The sequence below is a fragment of the Aotus nancymaae genome, unplaced genomic scaffold (genome assembly GCF_030222135.1).
Source record: "Aotus nancymaae isolate 86718 unplaced genomic scaffold, 86718_ANA_hifiasm-v0.15.2.pri h1tg000058l, whole genome shotgun sequence".
NCBI lineage: Eukaryota > Metazoa > Chordata > Mammalia > Primates > Aotidae > Aotus > Aotus nancymaae.
The window spans coordinates 46,734,923-46,758,290 of record NW_026988472.1 but is presented as its reverse complement, the minus strand read 5'-3'; the positions used below and the strand labels follow the sequence as shown (position 1 = coordinate 46,758,290).

The 23,368-nt window shown below is 37.9% G+C and overlaps 1 protein-coding gene across 4 annotated transcripts in view; it reads left to right on the top strand.

Annotated features, from left to right (window-relative positions):
- The window catches only part of FRMPD4 (FERM and PDZ domain containing 4), a 900,683-nt gene that overhangs the window by 230,675 nt on the left and 646,640 nt on the right, over positions 1–23,368 (top strand). Inside the window, exon 1 of one of the 4 annotated variants that reach the window (XM_012435204.3) lies at positions 8,196–8,444. The exons of the other annotated variants lie outside the window; for them this stretch is intronic. The gene's annotated coding sequence lies outside the window, so the exon portion shown is untranslated. Of the gene's footprint in view, positions 1–8,195; positions 8,445–23,368 lie in introns of those variants that run through there. 4 annotated transcript variants of the gene reach the window in all.

Genomic DNA, 23,368 nt, shown 5'->3' with positions numbered 1-23,368 from the left:
AAGTGGATTCTCTGCTCAGGATCTCATCAGGTTGCCACCAAGAGGGTGATGAACCTGAGGGTCACCTTAGAATTCTGTCTTTCCATGCTTATCTTCTCAGACTGTATTATGCTTTATTTAATAATTTTTGAAAATATGGGAACATTATGAATATCCATTCCCATACTTTGCTATTACATAAAGTACAACTCTCTATCAGCTCTTGAGTTAGGGAAACAATCACTTCTGACTTTGCCTTTTAATCTTTGCTTTAGGGTTGGTTTCCAGAGGCCTGAGTTCATAAACAGTTTATCACTAGATAAGAAATTCTTGTTGTGGGGCTGGTAAAAAGGGGCTTTTCAAAAGCTAGAATGTTTGCTTCCTCTCACAGTATTTCTATAAACCCTTTACATTGTTTTCTTCTCACTATTTCAAGTCTTTCCCAGCAATGGGTTCAGGGCCAGTGAAAATAAAATTACACAGGGAACATAGAGGGTGTCACTTGTTTACAAGCAGAAATTATTTCAAGAAATATTGTTCTCAAACAAACAGAAGAAAAGTATTTCACATAAAACTGTAGGGATCAAAAGAAAACTTCCCCATTGCCTCTGAAAGTTTGCTGAAAAATCAACTGACAAAATACAGCTTAATAGGAGAAAAGGTATACAAAATTTTATTTTACGCCAGACATGGTGGCGCATGCCTGTAGTCCTAGCTACTTGGGAGGCTGAGGTGGAAGGATTGCTTGAGCCTAGGGGTTTGAGGCCAGCCTCGGCAACATGGTGAGACCCCATCTCGGAAAGAAAAACATTAGTGTGCATAACATGCAGATGCTTTATATCCTTTTTCATAGGGGAAGGGAGGTACGGGAAATGTGGCAATTTGGGGGTTATAATAAATAATTTTTAGGGGAAAATGAATGGTCTTGAAGAACATGTAGTGACCTGGGACAAAGTCTCTTAGGCCCCCAGAGTGAACAATGATTTGTGACAAAAACCTGTCCATGTGTCTTGACAAACTTCAGTCTCTTCCTGCAATATGAGTTAAGTTAATGAAAACTGCAAGAAGAGACCAGAGGCAATTGTTTTCTTCTTTGGTAAGTCCAGACTTGAGGCAGATAGGGGAACTTTAGAGAACAACTTCAGCATTTGCTTTGGGAGAGACAAAAGATTGAGAGATGGGGGAGTAAGAGGATGTCAGAGAGACCTTGAATCAGCTTCTTCAGTCCAGCATGCATGTCAAAGTGCCATGTTTTGGGATATTGGTTTCTGGGCCCCAACAAAGTCAATCATCAAATAAAATGGCTTTAAGCTCATTGCAAGGTAAATAGGAAAATAAATGCCAATAAATAAGAATTTTATACGATGATGTGTTGTATAAGTATACATACAAGTGTGCAAGTATTTCTTATTTATCATGAAACAAAAGGTGATGAAGCTAAAATATCTAATTATATCTAATTATTAAATTATTCTATGTGATTATATTTAAAAATAATTAAAAGATGCATTTAGAGACTATTTCATGATAAGAAAGAAAGCTCATTATTTCACTAAGTGATTTTTTCATCCAGGGGTCATTTTGAAACCCCTCCCCAACTCTGAGACATTTGGCAATGTCTGGAGACATTTTTCCTTGTCATACCTGGGGGGCAGGTTGCTTCTGGCAGCTAGTGAGTAGAGGACAGAGATGCTGGTAAACATCCTGCAATACACACAACAGGCCCCACATCAAAGAATTATCCAAGCCAATAGTCAATAGTGCTAGGGTTGAGAAACTGTACTAGATGAAAAAAGCAGTCTCTAAACCTATTTTATTTTATGTCATTTTTACAGTACCTATGCAACAATTTTGCATGTTCTTCACATGTACCCAAAACCTAAAATAAAAAAAAAAAATGTTCATTCCTTTTGAAATCGATATATAATTTTGGAGGTAAAAATTTAATTTTTGAAGTAAATATTTAAAAACCTGACAACACTAAAAAATAAAAATAAAAAAGTAAGCTATCTTTATTGCTCATTTGAAACAATTGTATTATTCAAATATTTAACATTTATTGAGACATTTTATGTGACTTAGTGTATGGACACTTTTTATAAATGCCCCACACATGTTTAAGAAGAATATACATTCTCTGTTCGGGATTCTAAATATATTAAATAAAAAATGTATCTGTTAGATCTAAATCCTTACTAACTTGTGTGTGCTTGATCTAATAATGGTGTGTGAAAATCTCCCATGTTTATTGTTTTGTTCAATTGTTATTTGCAGTTCCATCACTGAAAAGTTTGGAACTATTTTGTAGGTACAGACAAATTCATGATTGTCCTATCTTGTTGCCATGTTGTTCCTTTCATCATAATTTGGTGTACTTTTTTATCCCTACTCATATTTCATCTGATGTCTTTTTTGTCTGGTAATACTATTGCTACAAAATTTTTTTCAACTTTTATTTTAGATTCAGGTGGTACATATGTCGGTTTGTTAACTGGTTATATTGTGTGATGATGAGGTTTGGGGTATGAATGATCCTGTCACCCAAGTACTGAGCATAGCACCCAACAGTTTTTCAATCCTTGTCCCCCTTTCTCCTGTCCCACTATAGTAGTCCCCAGTGTCGATTTTTGCCACATTTATGTCCAGGTGTACCCAATGTTTAGCTCCCACTTATAGTGAGAACATACAATATTTGGTTTTCTCTTCTCGAATTAATTCATGTAGGATAATGGCCTCCAGCTGCATCCGCGTTGCTGCAAAGAACATGATTTTGTTCTTTTTTATAGCTGGATGGTATTGCATGGTGTATATGCATCATATTTGTTTTTAAATCCAATCCACCACTGATGAGCACTTAAGTTTATTCCACGTCTGCTATTGTGAATAGCATAGCAATGAACATGTGAGCGTAAGTGTCTTTTTGGTAGAATGACACTACTGGGTATCTGTCCTTTGGGTAGATACCCAGTAGTGGGATTGCTGGGTAGAAAGGTAGTTCTGTTTTAAGTTCTTGGAAAAATCTCTTGACTGCTTTCCACGGTGGCTGAACTAATTTATATTCTCACCAGCAGTGTATAAACGTTCCCTTTTCTCCACAGCCTCACCGGGACCTGTTGTTTATTTCGATATTTTAATAATAGTCATTCTGACTGGCAGGAGATGGTATCTCATTGTGGTTTTGATTTGCATTTCTCTGATGATTAATGATGTTGAGCATTTTTGCATATGTTTGCTGGCCACTTGTATGTCTTTTTTTTTTTTTTTAGGTGTCTGTTCATATCTTTTGCCTGTTTTTTTAATGGACAAAGCTATTTTAAATAATTTAATGGTTCCAATACTGTAAAAAAGCCCCGTGTATATTTTCCTGGCTATTTGTATAATGTGTCTACAAAGAATGAGACTTCCCCCCATTATCTATAAGATAAGAACATTATTTTATGTAAAAGTTAGTGCTGAATAGATCATTGACCTGGAATGAAAGAGTCAATCCATGAAGCCACCTGACTTCTCCTTGCTCATTTGTGTTTACCTGTTGTGTTTATCTGGTCCTCCTCTCTCCCTGTTCATCTAACATCTGTTTTAAAATTGTGTACTTTGTAGTCACTACTCTCCTACATAGTTATTATATGTTTTCTCTGTGTTTACATGAAATGAGTCAAGATTATATATGTAATTTAATGTTCTGTGTATCTGAAACTGCTGCTGCACATTTTTCTCTGATTCCATGCTATTTAGGAATAGTAACAATTTATTTTCCTGCATAATATTTACTATGTGCCTCACTAAATCTTCCTGTGTGATAGATAAGATTAGGATACGGTAGGGGAGGAAAAGTAATTTTCCCTCTACCTTTCCAAGTTCTCGGCTGGGGCCTCTATGCCAAAAGATAGATTAACAAGATAAAGACAAGTTTATTAATGTGTTTATCTCATGTATATGTGGGAAATGCCCAGGGAAATGAGTAAATGTCAAAGAAGTTGATTAGAGCTTGGGTTATGTAGCATCTTCAGCTAAAACAAAGAAAGAGGGGTGTAGGGAGGCAAGTTATGGGAAGGTGATCAGGAAAAACACAAGAATAAGGTTTATTATGCAGACTTAGGTGAGTGAGTCTCTAGTGATTTAGTTGTCCTTCTCTTTCTGGTGTAGAGAGGAAGGCACCCTTAAAAATGGGAAATTGTCTTTATCAGTGTAAATTTCCCTTACAACAGGGTAACTTCTACTCTGTTTTCAGAGCTTCTCTGTGTCTGCAGTTTCTCAAAATAATCAGCTCAAAATAATTCTTATGCAAAAGAGGTATATTTTGGGGTGGCATAATCTGGTCTCCTACAATACCCATTGGAGAGATGAGGTAAGTGGTAAAGAGAGAGATGATATTCACCAATTAGGAAGATACAGAAATCAGTGGCCAAATGGAGTCCTACAATTTGGAGAAAAAACACAAAGAAGCAGACAAATAAAACAGAAAAAAATTAACTCATATGTAATTTATGATTGCCACATGCTAAAGGCAGGTGATATTTATTTGGAAACTCAAAAATGAAGTCTTACATTTTATAGTAAGAATAAACGTGATTATGGGGTATTTGCTTTTAAAAATCCATTTTAAAATAATTTGCTTATTTTCATGCACTTCTCTGTTTCATTATATTGAAGAACATCTTTGTTACCCCAAAAGCTCAAGGTCTATCATATATTTACTATAAGTTAAGGTGTGTTGAGCTGATATTAGGGAGATTTCACTGAAATGTATTTTGATCTAATTTGAGGAGACCGATGTTCTTATACTCAGAAAGATGTGAAGCACAATTTGTATCTGAACGTATTTAGAAGACACAAGTAAATAAATCTCTATTAAGTCTTAATATCCTTAAAATTTTTAATTGGTAAACTAAAGCTTGATGTAAAATGCCAGAGTGCAGTCATAGGAATAAAACATAATTACACTTTCCTGGCCTCCTCCTGCCCTGAGCTCCACTGTGATTCTACTGTTTCCGGACAACCTCTGTGTCTCTGCATAAATGGTCATGCACCACATTTTTTCTTTTCATTACTGGAACCATTCTGGGAAACATTTCACTAGACAGTGTATTGTGGTATCTTTTTCAGTACATATAAATATATTCATTGTTTTGTAGCTTTTTGGTATTCCAAAATATATATGTAACAAATTTCACCATTAATATAGATTATTTGGGTGAAAAATACCCAATTTTCTCAATATTGAGTTTTCCCTTCCAGTCTCTGTTTTAATTCAACCTTTTAAAATACACTTTAATAATATCTTATAATTTTACTAATACAGGGCCTCCACATTTCTTGTTAAGCTTATTCCTAGTAGTTTATTTTTACTTTTATTTTTTGAGACGGGGTCTCACTCTGTCACCCAGGCTGGAGTGCAGCGGTGCCATCTCGGCTCACTGCAACCGCTGCCTCCCAGGCTCAAGTCATCCTCCCTCCTCAGCAGTTTTTTAGTATTTGTTTCTTTTTTTCATGTTGGGTGGGTGGGTGGATAGATGAATGTGTGGAGCAGAGGTTGTTTGTGCTGTTGTCAAAAAGCTCTGTATTTTTTTTCTAATTATATTTTCTAATTGGTTATTGGTGGTGTATAGGGTGACTTTGGTTTTATAAGACTTTCTCTTCTCATATGTCACTGAGTTTTGTTAGTTTTACTGATTTTTGTATTGAGCTGCTAGAATTTTCTAGGTAGAAAATTTGTGTCAGAATATTATGACAAAAACAGTTATGGCCACTTCACAATATTTATGTTTATATTATTTATATATTGAATCATATAGAACTTCCAGTCCAATGTTGATTAGTCGAGGTGAGAATGGGTACCTTTGGCTTATTCATGGCTTTATGGCAATGCTTCTAATATTCTATCACCAACAATGTTTACCATAGATTTCTGGTAGATATCTTTATTCAAATTAAGAATGCTGCTGGGCATGGTGGCTTATGCCTGTAATTCCAGTACTTTGAGAGGTCAAGGCGGGAGGATAGCTTGAGCCCAGGAGTTCGAGACCAGCCTGGACAACTTAGGCAGACCCCTGTCTCTACAAAAATACAAAAAGAAGCTGGGTATGGTAGTGCATGCCTGTGGTCCCAGCTGCTTGGGAGGCTGAAGTGGGAAGATCACTTGAAACTCCTGGGAGGTCGAGTCTGCAATGAGCCATGGTCATACCACTGCACTCCAGCCTTGGCAACAGAGTGAGAGAGACCCCATTTCAAAAAAAAAAAAAAAAAAAAAAAAAAAGGAAGAAGAAAAAAGAAAGAAAAGAAAGGGAGAAGAATGTTTTTTTACCATTCCTATGTTACTTTTTCTAAAGAACAGATATTGAAATTTATCAAATGCTTTTTATTATCTACTGAAAAGATAATATGCTTTTCTGCTTTAATAACGTAGTGAAATCCATGTATACATTTTAAAATAATGATTGCATTGTTATTCAACATAGAGAGACCCCGTCTCTACAAATATAGAAATAATTATCCAGGTGCAGTGGCACATACCTGTAGTCCTAGCCACTCATGAAGCTGAGGTGGCAGGGTCACTTGAGCCTAGAAGTTTGGGGCTGCAGTGAGCCAAGCTTGCAGCACTGCTCTCCAGCCTGGGTGACAGAACAAGACCCTAACTCTAAAAAAACAACGAAATCCATCTATGCCTTTGTGGAGGTTAATTTTGACTGCCCTTTCCAATTCTTCTTTGGTTATTTCGCAATTCATGTTACCTGTCTTTCTTTATTTTGCAAGTTTATATTTTCGTAGAAAGTTGTTCAGTTCATCTAGATTTTCAAATTTATTAGTGTCATGTATAGTGAAAAACAAAGGGATTCACTTTTGTTTTGATAAAGACATCTGAATTCCACCCAGACTATAATATTGCACCTCACTCTGCTTAAAATACTTTAAGTTTGCGGGCTGAGTTTCCAGCGAACCTTCCATATGTCTATATGTGCCTGTCAGTTCAAAAGCATTCTTTTGTTCTGACATTCTTATCTGTTCTGTACCTAGCTGTAAGCCAGGAAGTTGCATCTTTGAAAGTCAACTGTATTTGTGCATCACGGAATTGTTTGTGACAAACCATGTTATTTTTTTGACCACTACTTATTCCAGACATTGTTCTAGGTGCTTTACATATGTAATCACTGACATTGCATAAATGATATAACACAGACTTAAGACAGTATTGTATTTCTTAAACATTCAAGAACAAGTTTGTGTCAGAGTTGGGATTTGAACCAAATTCTGTGGCAGCAGGGGAAAATTCATGAGACAGTACCATATCCTTGGCACAGATTTGAATTGTTATAGAACTAGAGCTTTTTAGGGATCTAGATATATCTGTATATTCCCAGAATATGCCTCCTTAGGCCTATTTTAAGCCTGGCAGACATTTGGCCAGGAAATGTGTCTGATGTGTGACTTACTAGTCAGGTGTCTTTTTCTAGAGGTGAATGGAAGCATGTTTTAAATCTATTACTGAAAATACTGGAATGCGGAGCTTTAGAATTGTTGATAATCAAAGTGAGGTGCAGAAGAGTGAAAGTGAGGAACACTGAGGGTAATCTATGCAGGAATAAGAAATCCATCATCCACATTATTATGCGATTCTTCCAGTGCTCAAAAAGAAAACAGGTTCTAGGAATCCCTGACAATATATCCTGGGAGAAAATTTATTCTGGAGCTTTATATAGTAATTAGTTGAGCTCCAAAACAATTGAAAATGTTCATTTCAGTGGATTAATGTAACAGTTTTTAATAAAGATTACTAAAAATTTTCTGTCTTGTTTAACAATAATGGACTAATTTGTTGAATATGGTTTGAACCCTTCAGGTTAGTGATAAGTACACAGAATTCATATGATTTTTAAATGTCAGTGTGCATAATTAATAATATCCATTTACTAAAGGAAGAGAAGGCAATTAACATAAAAATAGAGTAAGCTTGTGTAGTTTGTTAAAGGACGTAAAGATTCCTACTTGAAAATCCTATTGAATAGTATTGAAATCATTCTCAGTTGGCAAATTGAGTGGGTGTTGTAACTTTTAGGAAGCCAGTGAATACTAAGAGGAAATAAATCATTAAACCTTTAAACAGATTTCTGTATGAGCTCCGGGTATTCTGGTTTATCCCTTTCAAACAGAGCTGTTCCTGGCCAGGCTTAGGTGCTGAGCCACTGCAAGAAGCAGGTGGCTGAAAAGTGACTCATGGTAGAAGAAGGGAAGAAAAGAAGAGTGTGTTTCCAGTCAATGCCAAACAGTGACTGTTGACAATTTCATATTGTCATGAGGGGAATCAAGGCTTATTCAGATGCCTAATACAGAACCTAGGACAGATCCATTGAAAAGGCGCAGGCATGGGGGCTGGCTGACTAGATGGATCGGGCCTGGCTGCCTGATGGCTATATTCCTCCTTCCTCCCTCTCCACTTCCATCTCAACCCTTGAGGCAGCATACTGAATGTGAGTAGCTCTTCTTGCTTGTGTGTTGCTGCAGCAGTCTGCCTGCTGTGGCTGTTCTCGTTTCTGCTTTTGGTTTAGTGGTTCAAGTCTACCTTTGATGATTATTTTGAACAAAGCGTTCCCTAAATACTAATATTCCAGCGGTAGATGGGGACATAGACACACCTGATGGTTTGTCCTTGGTTTTTACACCTTGAAGGAAAGCTCTCTTTTTATCAAAGTAATTTTAATGTTTATATGTTTAGTAATCCAAATTTGTGCTTTGGAATTATGTGAGATTACTCATTTTTTCAGTCTATATAAATCTCATTTATGTTGTAGTTCTAGTCTTACTCATTATTAAGTTTCACAAATCAGCCACTATTGTTTAAGCACTTAAATCTAACTCTATTTTTCCTCTGGGAAATATATCATGTTGCAGCCATTGGGTTAAATATGAGATATTTCATGTGTTTCAGAAACTGAAATCATTTGGTTTGGGTCCAAGATTAACTTGTTAGATAAAAATACCCTGCAGTGAATTAAGTTTCAGCAAGTTTCCAATTTTGTTTGCTTCTCCTGCTATTTTTATTAACTCAAATAAATTAAATTTTCTTCCAAAAAATAATACTCACCACAGATCCTTCTTTTAGGATGTCTATTCATGTCATCTTCTGTTCCCAAAATATACACTATGTAGTTTTAGGATCTTTATCCATGTGTAGGAGCAAAATGATGTGGCAGTAATATCAGATTTGAAGGGGTGTTACCTAGGAAACAAATCAAATTCTAAGACTGTCTTTTCTGTAATCTTTCATGATTGGAGATAAACTCTTGAAATTTAACTTCCCAAGAATACATCTTTTTGTGAGCATAATGTGCACAGAAACAATGGAAAGGATCAATTAAACAAATATATTTGTTGGGATGTTCATTATTTCTTTTCTGATTTTTGCCCTTTAAACAACTTGAGTGCTGTTTGTCCTTTAACAAATATAACTACTTTGGGCATGTTCATGGGGGTAGGAAGAATTTAATTATGGAATATTTAGGTTTTTAAATGTTTGGGATATTTGAAAGTCGGTAAAATGTAGGGAATTCCTATATTGTAGACCACCTAAGATCCCCAAATCATGTTTTATTATAGGTTTTCTAAAAAAATCCGGATGGTATTTTTTTTATAGGAACACTATATAGTAGGCATCATTTGGGGGAAACCCCTTTTGTAAAACTCAAACTATAGTTTCTATAGTTTATATTCCAAATACCTAAAAAACAGAACAAAATGAAACACAAACAGAGTAGCAGTCCCCAAGTTTTAAAGAAGCACTGAACTCCATGACAGGTTTAGTGCACAGTGAACATCTTTCACATGAGAAGATCAGAAGATAGCCACCACACCCTTGATCCCCTGTCCTCCACTGGCTTGCAGACAATATCCAGGTCCAAGAAATTCCTGTGGCCAGCAGGGATGCCAGTGCTCACCCACCTGTTTTTGGTCACTGAAAGCCAAGCACAAAGTGGAGATAATTTTAATATAAAAAATTTGTCTGTTCTCAAGTTCTGTTACTGTTTTGGCATGCCCAAGTTATTGATCTGATTACTCTACATAGTACATCGTTTCCCCTAGTTTGCACAGTAATTGACTGTTGTATAGGCAGAGTAATGGCCCACCAGAGATGTCCATGTCCTAATCCCAAAACCAATGAATATGTTACCTCATATGCCAGGGACTTTGCAGACATGATTAAGATAAGGATCTTGAGATAGGGGGATAGATTATCCTGGATCATCTGGTTGGACTCCATGTTATCCCGAGGTTCCTTATAAGAAGGAGGCAGGAGGAACAGTGTCAGAGAAAGATGGAAACAGAGGTGAGAGAGGGAGAGGGGAGTGATTTGAAGATGCTATGCTGCTGGCTTTGCTAATGAAGGAAGAGGCCATGAACTAAGGAGCGTGGGTGGCCTCTAGAAGCTGGAAAATGCAATGAAATAGATTCTTTCCTAAAGACTATAGAAGAATCACAGTGCCACTGACACCTTGACTTTGGCCCAGTGAAACCCATTTTGGACTTCTGGGTGTAAGAAAATAAATTAACATTTCTTTAAGCCACTAAATTTGTGATAATCTGCTATAGCAGCAAGAAGAAACTAATGCAATGACAATTTTTGTTTTCCAAAATGAAATCTACTTTTTCTGATTATAATAACAAGCTCAGATTTTTAAAAATATTTACTCTTCAGAAAAATTATAAAGGGAGGAAGGAAAGCATCACTTGGGGAACACAACAGACCTATTGACAGCTAATCTGTGTGGTGACCTTTTGACCATCAAACTCCTTCCTGCCCCTGCTTTCCCACTGCTGAAGTCTGTGAATGCATTATGGCAGACTATGTTTAAATGAAACTGTGGAACTAGGCTGTTTATTTTTCTAACTTTCTGCCTTAACTGTGAACTCTTAGAGCTTAGTTTTCTTTGGTTTTATTCCTGACTTTTATCAAAATTCTTATCACACAGTAGATTAATAATTACTTGTTGATTAGTTGATTAATGGATTTAATGGTGTTAAAGCAGAACACTATATAAATATCCATTAAGTATCAAATTTAATGTTTAATGAATATTTGTTGAGCGTCTACCCTATGTCAGAATAAATTCTAGGCACTTTATAAGAAAAAATAAAGTTTCTGCTCCTGAAGTGCTTACATCTGGAGGGTATACACTAACAATAAACAAATAGACAAATATTAATAAATATATGGTCTCTCCAGCAGTAATCTGTGTTTTGAAGAAAAATCAAGGGCATGTAGAATGAAGAATGTTGGGTTGGTGTTTTTTATAAAGGGAGGCTGGGAAGGCCCCTCCAATAAGGTGACATTTGAGTGGAACTGGAAGAAAATGAGGTACTGAGTAACATCACTTTCTTAGCCAAGAGCAAGGGCCTTGAGCCAGAAGGATGCTTCGCAGATTCAATGACATACAAAGAGATACTTGTGGAGGTAAGCCTTGCAAATGAGGGGAAGACTGCTGGTAGCAAGGTCAGAGAGGTACATTGGGCTGGTCATTAGAGCCATGGTTAGGGATTTGACTTTTACCGTGAGTATGAAGGGAAGCTTCAGGAGGCAGTGTGTCTGATAGTTTAAAAGTATCACCCTGTCTGCTACATGAAGATTAGCCTATAAGTAGTAAGGCTGGAAGCAGAGAGAATAGGTGTCCTGGCAAGTTGGATGTGAGGCATGGGATACGAATCTGGAGTTCTGAGAAGAGATCCAGGCTGGAGATGGAAAGTGACTCAATCCAGAAGGCTTGATGAGCTTACCTAAGGAAGAGGCCTGGGCCCAGGGTACCCCAATGTTTTGAGGTAGAGGAAATAAGACTGAGAGGGATTCACCCATGAGGGGGAAGAGAAGCAGGAGAGGAGTTCCCCAAGTCCATGAATAAAGTGTTTTGAGGAGCAGGGAGAGATTAGCATATGAGATATGCAAATAAGATGACAAAGATGGGCTGGATCATGGGAATTGACCTCATCGGTCTCACTGGTGAACTCAAATGAGTAGTCCAGTGGAATGATGGAGAAAAAAAGACCTGATGGCAGTAGGTCCAAAGAGAACCAGTCGACAGCGATAGGAGTCAGTGAGCATAGGTAAACCTTTCTAAAGGTAAACAAAGAAATTGAGCAGGAGCTAGTAGGGAATGTGGGACCAAAGGAAGGCTTTTGAATTTTTGATATCTGTGATATTACAGGGTATTGAATGCAGCTAGCAATCATTGCATAGAGAGGGGGAAATTGAGGATGCAGAGATGAGAGACAGTTACTAAAGTCATGAGCTTGAGTAGCCAAGAGAAGGGATGGGGTCCAGCAGGCAGGTGGAAAGCTGGATCTTGTAAGTAGTGAGTGGACAACTCACATGCGTTCAAAACAATTTACAAAGATATATATGTTCTAATCGAGGATTTTTATGCCACTTCTTGATGTGAGAGGTGTTTCAAGATATGTGATTTTGATCCAAAAATTTAATAAAAAGAAATTTCTGGATGATTTCATGGTTTAGTAGGGACAAGAGGACAGAATATTTTTTAGAATCTGGATTTTCATAGAAAACCCATATATACATGCAACTATCCAGTTGAGTGGTAGTTATTATATCTGGTTTGTTTAACTCATTTGTTAGAATGTTATGCTGAGGCCATTGTTGAAATCTCTAGCCTAATGTAGTTCTGTCTACTCAACACACCACTAAAGTGAGCCATATAGATAAAGTCTGGGGTGCATGAGCCTTGCAGAGCCCTCCTCACTACTGGGGAAAAAATAGTTCCAATGACTGTGTCAGCATCATCTCATATGAAAGATGGCCCTTTGGGACAAAAGTCTATATATATTATGGAATTGATATTATCCATGTAATAAAGCAGTCTTTTCAAATATGAGCTCCAGTTGAACTAAATCATTTAAAGTGCAAGCCTTCAAGCTTCCTGGACATTTGCATTGCAAACAACTTGGTTCCATCACAGCAATTCAGTGGCTGGTTTTGTCATTAAGATCTTTCGGGGGAGTGTGCCCTTTGAACTTATTTTGAAGAGTCAACTTTTTGTCTTAGAAAATTACTTCACAGGATTTATGAGAGACAGGTTAAATCATCCACATGTTGCAGACAACAATAATAAGGTGGTTGAATTACTTGCCCAGAACCATAAATAGTGCTAATAGAATGGGTCTCTGAGTGCTGATCAGACTTGGTCAAGATGTTCCTTTGGGGTGGTAGACAGGCTTCCCTTTCCTCTTTCTCCACTTGGCTTCATCATTCCTAGCTTGCCACCCTTCCCACCCCACTCTTTCTCCTCCTTCCTCCTTCATCCTATATGTCCCTCTTGCACCTTTCCTACCTCCCTCCCTCCGTGCCTGTCACCCCTTTGTAAATCACAGGAACCATGACATATAATACACATATCAGCAGAAATGGTCTCATTAAGTTGCATGTTACACAAACCAAAGCATCTGGTAGAACAGCTAATATCTTTACAGAATTTATTTCTTTATAAGCCATTTTTTTGCAGAAATTATTCTTTAAAATGTTCAACAATCCTGTGAGATAGATGCTTACTCTTATTAGCTTACAATTTCATTAATTCAGCCTCGGAGAGAACAAGGAAACAAGGAGAAGGAGCTTACTCAGAGTTGCATGCACAGAAAGCAAGTTGTAATGCTGATAATGAAAACCAGGTTGCGTGACTCCAAGACTCCTGCCCTACTGCTGCGTAATCTCTGCTCCTGCTTGCCTTCTTGTTAGTGAGGCTGTTACAGCCTGACAAGCCACCCATGTCTGCTACTTGCCCTTTCTCTACTTTTACAGAGTGGTGAAGACTTTCCCTGTGCTCCACTTCTACCCTTACCAGCAAAAGGAAGGACTGGAACTGGCCAGGCAGGCATGTGACCCAGCAATGAATGATTATACAAGGAAATGCACTTTGAAGAATACTTTCTGGCCCCAGGAAACCTCAAACTTCCCTACATTTAGATAGATGGTCTAAAGTTTACCACATCTGACATCATTCTCATTAGTATCTATTTTTATTGTATTTTATTTATTTATTTAGAGCCAGGGTCTTGCTCTGTCAGTCAGGCTGATATACAGTGGTGCAATCATAGCTCACTACAGCCTTGAATTCCTGGGCTCAAGGGATCCTCCCATCTTAGCCCCCTCAGTAGCTGGGACTACAGACATGTGCCACCACACCTGGCCCTTCATTGGTGTTTAAACATGCCTCATAGCAAATCACTCTCAACTTATAGCTGGGAACAGCACATTTCTATTTCTTTTTCAGATGGTGCTGTTGGAAATGAAGCTGTTTTTAATTCATCATGTCCAGGAAATACATACTGTTTATTAAGAGAGGAATGATTGGGAGATACCTTACTCCTCATGCAATATATTGCTACTGAATTTGTTCCCATTTCCATCTCCATTCCAAAATTCATAAAGCATTTGTCTCGGGTTACAGCGATTGTTTTGTCACCAGCACCCTATGTTGCTCACTGTAATTAGGTGTATAGTCAACTAACATGGCTTTATGGACTGTGTAATTAATCATGCCAGGTTGTGTGCATTTCCTAGCATCCAACAATTCAGGGTTGACACTAGCCAAGCCTCCTGTCTGATTTCTTTCCCCAAGTATTACATAATTCAAAGGGCATTTGCAGAAAAGGTGGCAGTCAGCTGAAAATATGGAAAATAGAATTAATAACTTATTGGAGTGGTTTTGTAATTCTAAAATAATATTTTATTATGAAAATATTTCATGCATTTCAAAGATATAGAGCATGTCACAATAAACACATATATACCCCAATTAAACCCACTGAGTTTCTTTTTCATTTGTTGCAAGTATTGCTTTTTAAAGTAATAGAATGTTATAGATGCAGATGAAGGTCCCTATCCCATCCCACTCTTCTGCAGAAATAAATGGCATCCTGAGGGTGTGTTTTTTTTTTTTTTTTTTTTTTTTTCCCCCAGACGGAGTTTCGCTCTTGTTACCCAGGCTGGAGTGCAATGGCGCGATCTCGGCTCACCGCAACCTCCGCCTCCTGGGTTCAGGCAATTCTCCTGCCTCAGCCTCCTGCGTAGCTGGGATTACAGGCACGCGCCACCGTGCCCAGCTAATTTTTTGTATTTTTAGTAGAGACGGGGTTTCACCATGTTGACCAGGATGGTCTCGATCTCTTGACCTCGTGATCCACCCGCCTCGGCCTCAGGGTGTGTATTTTTTAATTCTCTATCTTCTATTATATATATATCCATGCAACATATACAGTATTACTTAGGGTATTTATCAGAATGTGTATAAGTAGTTTCCTACTGTATCCTTTTGCAACATACTTTTTCTTCCTCATTCAACATTGAATGTTAAAGGTTTATCTAAGTTGATACATGTAGGTCTATTTTCTTAACTATTCTAGTTCATTGTACAAATGTGCTACAGTTTATTTATTCAGTCACTTAATGGACATTCACATTGCTTCCAGTTTCTTCTAATATAAACAAAATTCCAGTGAACACTCTTGCACATACTCCTCATACACACATGTGAGAGCTTCCCTAGGGCCGGGCTTCCCCAACTTTTTCTGTAAAAGGCCAAATAGTAAATACGTTCAGCTTCTCAGGCTGAAATGGCCTCTGTCACAACTATTGAACCCTGCTGTTATCACATGAAAACAACCATGGAAAAAATATAAATTAGTGGCCAGGGCCGTGTGCCCATGAAACTGTATTTATGGATGCTGACATTTGAATTTCACATCATTATTATTCTTTTGATTATTTTTCTCAGCTGTTTAAAATGTTTTTATAAAAAAAATTCCTACCTCATAAGCCATACAAAACCAGTCAATGGGCTTGATTTTTCCCATGGCCCATAATTTGCTAACCCTTCTTTTACGGCATATACCTAGCAGTGGCATTATACCAAATGGAATGTGCAACTCCATCATAAACTAGATAGAGCCAGGTTACTCTCCAAAATGAATGTAATAATGTATCTTTCTATTCCTGCCCAATCTGATGTGTGTAAAAACATGTCACATTGTTTTGTTTTGTGTTTTGTTCTGTTTTAGAGAGGGGATCTTGCTATGTTGCCCAGGCTAGCTCGAACTCCTGGGCCCAAGCGATCCTCCTGTCTCGACCTTCCTGTAGCTAGGTTTAAAGGTGTGTACCTCCATGTCTAGCTCTCATTTTTGTCTTAAAATATATTTTTCTACAAAGTAGCACTTTTATCTTTCCATTAATTCAGACTTAGTGGAAAATATTCCAAATGTTCATTAGCTCCTTGGTTTCACTCTTCTTTGATTTACCTATCTGTATTTTCAGGTTTCCTACTGGGTCATTTGCCAAATTTTCTTACAAATTTGTAGGGCTTTTTATATAATGTGGATACTAATCTTTTGACAAATACAAATATTACATTGTATATGTCTCAGGTTTGTGACATGTTTTTTATACTGGAATAATTTATGTCAAAATTCATCAGTATTTTATGAATGGGTTGTGCTTTTTGTAAAAGAAATTTACAGATTAGGTTACTTGCTGTAAAAACATTGATACCTATTTAAAAGATCACCACTACTGCTACAACTTCCACTCCAAAATTGAGAAGGAGTTGAGCCTATCTTCTGACTTTTCCCAGGTGTTTTCTCTCCAGCTCCCATCTCCTGGCGTTGCTCCTTCCTTTCATTCTTCCATGTCATTCTCTTGTGTGTCTTATTAAATCCTTCTCCTAGGTCCCCACTTAGATGCAAATGCCTGATACCTTCTTAGAGATCTTTCCAGACAAAGAGATCAGTGTCTTATTCTAAAGAGGTAATTGACTGATATAAAATTTCAGGCATCAGTCAGCAAGAAAAGGTAATTTTCTTGACTCCCTGAAATCAAGCCAGATAGACCTGCTTTACCATTTCGATATAAATGATATTATTCCTTCAACACAACATATTATTGATTCGACATATGTTTTTTATATTCAATTAGTTAAGTTTGAGACAATAAGAATGTGTAAGTGTTCCAAAAATGTATTACATGTTTTGCTAGCTTTTCTCCAGTGACAAGAGATTGAAAATACATTTGCTCTGCATGGATTTTGTTCCATGTTGAGTGACATAATTAAGATAATCTCTTTCATCCTATAATTCTTATAACAACGTTCAGAGATATTCTTTCCCAAATGCTTTAAATTATGGTCTTTCAAAAGACAAGTACAGTATTTGTAAAGGGAAGAAGGATCTTGTAGCTTGTGTGGGAAGAGGGTCGTAATCAACCATAAAGAGGCTAAAGAGCCACAAACTTGCAGGCAGCAAAGGGCAATTTACTTGGCTAGGTCGTGTTGGAAACCATGGACTAAGTGATCTGATCCCTAGGCACCCTTGATCTCAGTGACTGACAATGGATGTGACGTGGACACAGCCCACGGCCTGGGCATTAAATGGAGCAGCCCATGCCTCTCTTTGCTCTGCCTTTCATCTTTTAGATAAGAAATTATTATTTTTATGTGCCTGTGTTCATCAAACATGTGAGAGCTGGCTAAAGATCAAAGCATAGGGAATTCTGCAGAGGAACAACATTGGGACATCTCTACTAGCAGTGCTACTCGAATTTGGGAAGGCACAGGCTGCAGCAGAACAACTCATAGGTTGCTACCTAGAGGGTTCTGAAAATAGAACAGGAATGGTGATGGGGAGATATGAGAAGAAACCAAAGACACTTGTAAGAGAACTCTGGAGGGAATTTTCTTCCTTCCTAAAAGGAAAGAATAATGATACAACTCAGGACCACAGAGTGGAGAGAAGAAAGAAGTTTGAAACAAAAATAGATCTAAACAGATTTTCTCCTTCTCTTGGGTCAAGGTTATTCTGAATGCCACCAGGCAACTTAAGGGAATGACGGTTCCAAGACCTCTACGCTGAGCCCTAGAAGGAAAGGAGAGAAGCACCGTTCACTGAGGGGCCTGGATTACAGGGTCTGAACAAGATGCAGATGTTCATAGTAAAAAGTCTACATGAGGACCCAGGGAGGGAGACTCCACATTGCAGTGGATGTTACAACTTAGAGAGATGGAAATGGAAGTGTTTAGCCATCTCTAGATTTTATGTCTTTGTCAGTTTCATAGTTGTGGTGGTAGTGGTGATGATGTTGATGGTAATGATGACTCCCATGTGGGGATGGTGAAGCCCTTTCCGCTACACAGAAAATATAGTTCTAGCAGTGCTGAGGAGTTGAACAAATGGTGGCTATGCCTCCAAAGATATGTCCTATATTAGTGACTTGGGATTTCATAAAAGGGAAGGTCAACAGGAATGTTACTATTAGATGTGATTTTGAAATGGAGACTTGATGGTAGCCCTTCATCAAAGTTATCTTTTCTTCCCATTCCATCCATCTGCCATGCCATTGTCAAGAAATTAGGAGAGGAAAACAAAATAAGTTCCTGACCTCCATGAGTTCATGGTCTAGAAGATAAATAAAGAAACATAATTACAGTGCAGTGGGACAAGTGCTATGGTAGGAGTCTGCTGTTGGGCTTTACTCTTAAATTTTTCATTGCCTCCCTTCCAAATCACTCCTCACTGCTGCCATACACACCCAAATGTAAAGTCATTCTTTCTTCATAGACCCTACTACTGGCTAAATTAGCCAGGTTAGGAAGATATGTTGAAAGTGCTGGTGGTCTTCTTTTAAACTCAATCTCAATCTCATAATCAATATAAGCAATTAAATCTATAAGCAAATAACAATAAGAATATTAATAATATTTATAAACTACTTATACCAACCAGTCTGTCAAACATTGTACTTAAAGTATGGCATCTAATCCTCTCAACGTTTTAAGGCAGGTACAATAAATAGTTGTCTCTTCATTTTATCCTTCATTCATTTTATCCTCATTGTTTTCCAAAGTCAAGGAAACAAAGGCTTAGTCAGTTTAAGATATTTGCCTAAGGAAACACAGCTACTGGTCATCAGAGCCATGAATTTAACCAGGTCTGTCTCCAATAGTTGAGCTTTTATCTAATTGTACTAAGATGCTATAATGCCTGTCACGTTTATTTGGAGTATTACAAATAATTATTAGAAGGAGGGAGGGGTGAAAAGGTGGAGCACAGAGAATTTTTAGGGCTGTGAAACTACTCTATACATTATAATGGTGGATACTTGTTATTATACATTTGTCTGAACCCATCTAATGTATATGGGGCGAACCCTTATGTAAATTATGGGCTTTGGGTGATAGTGTTGTATCAACATAGGTTCATCAGTTGTAACAAATGTACCACTCTGGTGAAGGCTGTTGATAATGGGGGAGGGTATGTGTGTGGTGGGGTGGTATATAGAAAACCTCTGTACCTTTTGCTCAATTTTTGCTGTAAACCTAAAATGACTCTTAGGAGAAAAGCTAATGAGAAGAAAAGACTGCATTAAAAAATAATAAAAGTATATTCATTTAACACATGCATTTGAGCAAAGATAAAACAAATGAATAGATAATTCTGCGGACCTTATAACCAGGTGCAAATTGTGGTCTGGTCCTCACAACCTTGTCTGCAGTACTGCAGCGAGCATGACAGCTGCAACAGGTGCCCCGTGTCTCCTCATTGCCAGCCAACTAGCGTTGTGGGAAAGTTAGCTGTCTTGGCCAGAACTAAATGGTAATTGTGGAGCAGCAAGTCACTTTCCAGACTTTATTTATCATAGCAAATTAGCGGCAAGACAACCAATGACCACAGTGGTTGCTGAATTAGTTTGCCTGGACTGAACTGAGGTTCCCATGGGTCTTGATTACAAAGAGCATTGGGAGGTTGAATGCGAAATTACAAAATAAGACATTCCTCACTTCACAAATCCTCTCCTCTCCCTCCCCTGTTTTAGGAATGTTTTAACCCCTGATTCTGGCCTTTGCTTCATAATAAACACCTCAGAAAATTATTCTATGAATTCTTTTTGAGACTGTTGTATTTGTTTTTGTTGTATTCGTTTTGAAACATAGCCATAAGGAATGTTTTCCATTGCTTTCTTCCCTACCATGAATGAGGAATAGACACTTGGCGTAGAGAATGAAGACATTTCTCAGTTCTACTGGAAAGTGGCTGCAGCATATCAAATGCATAAATAAAGCATTTGGTTCCTAAGGTAGAGTTATATCTTCACTGACTCCTCTACCTTCTATAGAGTAGCACCAACTGGTGTTTCCAAATGGCAAGTTACTAGTCCTTAGATAGGATAATTCTGATGAAGGCATCAGCTGCAGCTTAAACCCTAGCAAAACGTGAGGAGGAGAGAGAGAGAGAGAGAGAGAGAGAGAGAGAGAAAATACCCTGACCTGTTGCCAAGGTTTACAAGACAGCCTAGCGTCTTGAGACAGAAATCTTACCTAAAGACTCTAAAAGATACCTTTAAATCAAAGTCTGTTTGTCAGAAGCAAGGGTGGGTGGGAAAGAATACCTCTTAGCTGCTTAAGAGTCCTAGCTGAAAACTACAGATGATCAAATAAATACCTGCTATTCCCATTTTGATCTGGCAAATTCTGATTTCCCTTTGAGGACCCTCAAAAATCCACACAATTGAAGGCCCTCTGATTTCCCTTCCTCCACAGAGAGCAGGTTTTCTCCCACTTTGTCTATGTATGCATCGATGACCTTTCCTTAGCCCTTGATGCTAACTGCTTTTGCTTCTAGGAATTCCTTGCTCAAATTCCACAAAACAGCTCTATTTTTATTCTCTCCTCCTCCAAACAGACCTTTTTCTGCATTCTCCTCTCTCTCCTAAATCTGCACTCAGCCTTGTTCATCATGAATGCCTCCAGACTCGATAAGCTCATATAACCTCAAGTTTGTGTTATTTTAACACAATTTCCAAACACTATCCCTGCCTCCACTTCTTTTAGTGGCACAATGTTGCATTTTTCTTCTCAAATTATTTCCTCAGCTCTGACAACACCCTTTTTCTCTGATTCTGTTTTTTTTTATTAATTCATTTTTCTCATGATTTTACAGAGCTTATGTTTCTCTATATTTCTATCAGAGTTTGAGTCAAATGTTCTTTTGTGTACTTGAATAAATCTTCCTCTGGTTATTTACCTCATCTGCCTCCTCCATCACAAATTTATTGTTTCCAGTTACAAGTGTTTTTGTTTAGACCCCACATTTGTGTTCTGTTTTGTGTACTTTGAATTGGGAGTGTTCTGTTTGTCTTCCCAGTAAGTAGCGATGACAGAATCTTTTTTATTTTATCTGAACTCTATTTGAATCTTTCTCTTGAAACCCTAGATTGAGGGCTGGGCATTACTGCTATTAGACTGTATTCAGTCCCTCAGTTCCTAAGGGCACAAGGAAGGGAGTTTGGGGCTTTGCAGCTGGAAACAGAGAAATCCACATTCTTGAAATTTCCTTCCCCGACTGATGAAACTCTTGCATCAGGGGTATCATGTGTCAGACCAAGGCATGGCATTTCTCATGGAAGAGCATCTCTCATATTTTCACCCACTTAGGGCTGATCTGGCCACTTTGCAAAGAAAATGGGTAGGATTAAAATCTGGTGGCTTTCCAGACTTCTGTTTGATGACACCATGTGGAATTTTCTATGCATAGCTCTCTCTGATGCACTGCTGCCAGTTGGCCTCTAGATACCATTTTATGCTGTTCCTAACCCCAAGAATCACCTGCAGACTTCTTTTTCTCTCAGCTAGGAAGTCCAGCTAATAAAGAAGAGTATTACATGGCTCTACACTTTTCCTTTAGTGCTACAATCACTGCTCCTCCATGGGGTGTTCATTCACTGTTGCTGTATAACAAATTACTGCAAATTTAATGGCTTGAAGCAACACACATTATCTCACAGTTTCTGTGGGTCATGGGTTTGAGCACAGCTTAACTAGGTCCTCTGCTCAAGACCTCACAAGCCTGCAATGCTGCTATCAGTCAGGGCTACAGTGTCAACTGGAGCCAGACTGGAGAAAGATCTTCCTTCAAGTTCCCTCAGGTTATTGGCGGAAGTCATCTCCTTTGTAGAACCAAAGTCCTTGGTTTCTTACTGGCTGTCAGATGGTGAGTGTCTTCAGGTCCTAGATGCTTCCCATGGTTTCAAGAAATGTGGCTTACTCCACAGGCAGTTCACAACATGATAGCTCACTTCTTGAAGGCCAGCAGGATAATTTCTCATTCTAATCTTCTAAGATAAAGTCTTATATTATGTACTATAATAATGAGAATAGCATCTCAGCAACCTTTTCATTGTCTATTGGTTGGAAGCATCCACACTCAAGGGGAAGGGATTCTACAAGAATGAATTCATTGCAGGTAAGTTTGGGTATGAAAAAGAATGAAAGGCTAGTCATTTCTTCTTAGCAGAGCCTCTCAGAATTTATTCCTTCTCTTCTTGTTCCACAAACACCTTATAAAGACCCTGCAACCCTCTGAATAGGGAACATCGAGCTCTAGATGCAGTACATTTCCACAATCAAAAAAATAATTATAAAGCTTTCTGATTTTACAGCCCATAGGCGTTAACATAAATTCGGTTGGTTTAATTGTCAAATGGCAGATTCTATCCTAAGAAATCACTTGGAAACACAGTGCTAATGTCTAGGACAGTATTTCTCAATCTCAATGTTACTGACATTTGAATCTGGATAATTCCTGTGCATTGCAGGAGGTTTAGTAACACCCGTGCCTTCTACATACCACATGCCAGTAGCACTCCTCACGCCTCACCTTTCTGGTTGTATCAACTAAAAATGTCTCCAGAGACTGGAAAGTGTCCCTTGGGAAGGGGTGGTGCATAATCAACCTCAATGGAGATCCACTAAGCTGGGTCTTTCCCCAGGTTTCCATTAAAGAGACAGTGGGCGTCCCTTGATTGCAATAAAATCCATGCAGTGTAATTTCATGGAAACATAATTAGGGTGAAATTGGTATGAACACAGCTGTGAGTCTATCCCACTGCATTAGAACTGATGATCTAAGGCAATTGGAAATTTAGAGCTGGTTTCAGGCAGCCTACTAGGGTCTAAAGGGTTCTGGTCCTAGTTTGGACCATAATTTCTGTATGCCCAGGTCACCTCATCTGTAAAATATGTATATTTTACACATTTCTATAAAAGAATGGTATAATAATGGTATTGTAGTACCAGAAGCCATACTTTGATTTGATTTCTATATTTATTTAAATTCTCCATCCCCCCACCCCAACAGTGTATGTACCTGGTAGTTGACATATCTATATTTACCATTGACAGTCTCAGGACATTTATCTAAAAAAAAAATGAAGTTTTGCAACTTATATAATTAAACATTAATAACAATTCAGTTGAAAGATGTACAGTTATTTTAATGAATCCGTACACAAGATCCATTTTCCAAAGGTTTGTTTATGTCCCCATTTTTGCACTTTAAGACTTTATTTTCT